Raw genomic sequence first — 1,844 nt, forward strand, 5'->3', positions numbered from 1 at the left:
TGGTAGAACTGATGCCTTGCAGCAAGAAGGTCCTGGGTTTGGTTCCCGGCCCGGGGTCTTTCTACACGGAGTTTGCATGTTCTCCCTGTGCATGATTGGGTTCTTTCAGGGTACCCCAGCTTCCTCCCACAGTCCAAAAACATGACTGTCAGGTTAATTGGCCTCTCCAAATTCTCCCTAGGTGTGTGTGTGTGTGCATGGTTGTTTGTCCTGTCTGTCTCTTTGTTGCCTTGCAACAGACTGGCGACCTGTCCAGGGTGACCCCGCCTCTCACCCAGAACTTTAGCTGGAGATGGGCACCAGCAACCCTCCCGACCCCACTGAGGGTCAAGGGTACACAGAAAATGGATGGATGGATGGATGGATGGATGGATGGATGGATGGATGGATGGATGGATGGATGGATGGATGGATGGATGGATGGATGGATGGATGGATGGATGGATGGATGGATGGATGGATGGATGGATGGATGGATGGATGGATAGTCTTGTGTAACTCTAATGAAAAACAACCTAAAATCTTATAGGGAGAAACATCAGAAATATGATTATGTAAATATGCATACCCGGCTTTTTACCCAACCACCTTCTTAGTTACCGTAAATTTAGCAGCCAGTTGCTTTTGGAAGGAGTCTATCAACATGCTACATTCTGACTTGCTAATATGGTCCCACTCTGTTTTGTAAACATTCTCCACATCTGTCAGATTGGAAGGACATCTGTTATTCACATCCTGTTGATCATTATCCAGACTGCAGTAGTTCACTCTGGCATGTGGTAGACCATCACTGTGTGGTTTGTTTCATCTGAGAGAGAAACTCATTACAACAGAAGCAACTGAACTAAGATTTAAGCAAACTACAAGCAGATGGAAAATATAAAAACTGATCCAAGAGAACTAAATCCAAATGCAAAAAAAAAAACACAAGAGTAAATGAACTAAAGAGAAATCATGTCATATAACAAAAAAATGAGAATAATATGGCAAAACCTAACAAATATAAATAACAACAAGGAAATACTCAAAATACAAACACAAATGAAAACAAGTCCAAACACAGATACATCCTTACCACTGCACATTAAAAAAAGCAGAGTTTACTATAAATAAAAAACGGGAATGTAATGCTAAATGTTATTTCTTGACAGTCTTATGACTGTTGAATTTTGGTCCCTAAAGTCTCATGAATGTCTGAACTTATGCTTTATATTATGTCTTTATTTTTATGATACTTGTGGACTTTGTGTGGAAAAGGTTTCTCTGGTCGCCACTCCACAGATAATCTGCCAGAGCTGGTTTCTGCAGCTGCAAGGGATGCAGATAAAGAAGTCAACTTCCCTCAAAGTGACTGAGTGAGAAGCTAGTTCTCAGAATATGTCTCCTAAATACTTTTGCACTTCTTCTCAAAGAGAAACTTATAACTTTGTATGACAGGACTCATCCTGTTTTTGTTCTCATCGCGTACAAGATTATTTAATAAACTTGAATTAGTTTTCAATTTAACGGCACTTGGATAATTTTGTTTTTCCACCACCCACTTGCCCCCACATCATGGTCATGATCATCCAGGTTCGCTTAATGGAAAAAAAACTCAGTCAAATGAAGCATCGACCATGGGAAAAGAAGACCTTTGTTGTCTTTGGGCTTTACAACAGGTTGTTAAAGACCCAGACCAGACCGTACGGTCGGTACCAAAACCCATAACACATTCAAAGTCCCCAAAAGCCCCTTCATTCTGAAGTTCAGGTTGGGCTTCAGCAAGTCATCTTCACCATGTTTAGATATCTGAATGCAGAGGCCAGGAAAATATGTACACACAAATAGATTGAACTCACAGATGG

Source organism: Poecilia reticulata, chromosome 16 (genome assembly GCF_904066995.2).
Source record: "Poecilia reticulata chromosome 16, P_reticulata-male-v2, whole genome shotgun sequence".
Lineage (NCBI taxonomy): Eukaryota > Metazoa > Chordata > Actinopteri > Cyprinodontiformes > Poeciliidae > Poecilia > Poecilia reticulata.